The sequence below is a fragment of the Etheostoma spectabile genome, chromosome 19 (genome assembly GCF_008692095.1).
Source record: "Etheostoma spectabile isolate EspeVRDwgs_2016 chromosome 19, UIUC_Espe_1.0, whole genome shotgun sequence".
Lineage (NCBI taxonomy): Eukaryota > Metazoa > Chordata > Actinopteri > Perciformes > Percidae > Etheostoma > Etheostoma spectabile.
The window spans coordinates 11,884,435-11,885,917 of NC_045751.1; positions in this window are offsets into that span (position 1 = coordinate 11,884,435).

The window sequence follows — 1,483 nt, forward strand, 5'->3', positions numbered from 1 at the left end:
TAGCATGTCGCTGACTCTGACCAAATGAGGTGAACTCTGGAGGGGGGGGGGAGTGCTTTGCTGTGAGAAATCAATCAGCTGTGTGCTCACTGCAACCGCCTTAAGCAGGTATCTGGACATCAAATAATGTTAAATAAGAAGCATTGAAGCATACCTACAACATTTTAGTCATTGTTTGAAACTGTGTGAGAATTTATTACACAAAACACTTAGTGAACATTCTATTCAATGAAATCTTAGAAAGATGCATGATGTATTTTTACTGTACAGTACCTTAGACTTGATGTGACATATAGTACAGTAACTTGTGTAAATTGTACATTTGCATGAAAATTACAGTTTGATAATTCTTTTCGGGCATTTTGATCAGTCCCAGAACAGACAAACAAATTTTCAATCAGTAATATTCTTGCAGACACTGTCGTCTCTTTTAAAAAAGATCTGAAAACATGTCTGTTTAAGAAGGCTTTTGGTTGATGGGTTTTTGCTAGTGTCATTTTAATTTTATATATTTATATACATTTTATACTGCTTGTTTTTTACTTACTCTTTTGTACAGCACTTTGTGATTTTTATCTGAGAAAAGCGCTTTATAAATAAACTTTACTTACTTACTTACTTACTTATATCTGCATATCCTCTAAAACAGTATGCACTAAAAAAAATCCACTAATATACAATTTGTGACGTCCAGGGCAAATCTCAAAGCATGGCAAGATTTTCTGGTAACACTTACTGTACAGTATGGTGCCTAATGTTTAAAGCCAAATTCCAGTTGGTTTGCGCTCTCCCACTTTGATGCCATGCCCACTTCTCCCCCCTTCATACAGCAACTTTTAAAAACAACTCAAATTACAAAATGGAGCTTGACAGAGGGGCCCCTAAGAAATTTGGCTTACAGACGATAGCATATGTTCTACATCGCAGCCCAAGTTAGCTGACAACTGGCTCACTCTGCCTGCTTAATCCTAATCATTCTATAATGTGGACTGGATCTCCTTTAAAAAGACATCTCAGAGCCTCAATGAAGTGAAATCAAATTTCCAGAGACATTGACATTTTTGTAAAATCACGTTAAATGAGTTTAAAAAAGGCAATCATAAATGTGCAATTGTAAAATTATATGTTACATTTAATAAAGAATTTGCTTATTTAGTGATTAAAAATATTACATAGTCAGTCATATCTGGGTATGTTTAAATATACACACTAAGGATTGCAATAATCCCAATAATAATCAAATTCACACGATTTGAAAAGAGCCAAGTGTAAAAAGTAGTTTTTGCTCTTTTGTCTTGCATTTTCAGCAAAGGTTGCCAAAAGCCTGAAAAACTAAGACCAAAATCACATAATGACAAAACAAGTTCCAACCCCACTGTTGCTCTAAGATACAGTTGTGCTCATAAGTTTACATACCCATGCTTAAGTTGACTAAAAAGAGGAGTATCCTGATAAAGTTCCCTTGGCCTTTGGAATTAAAATA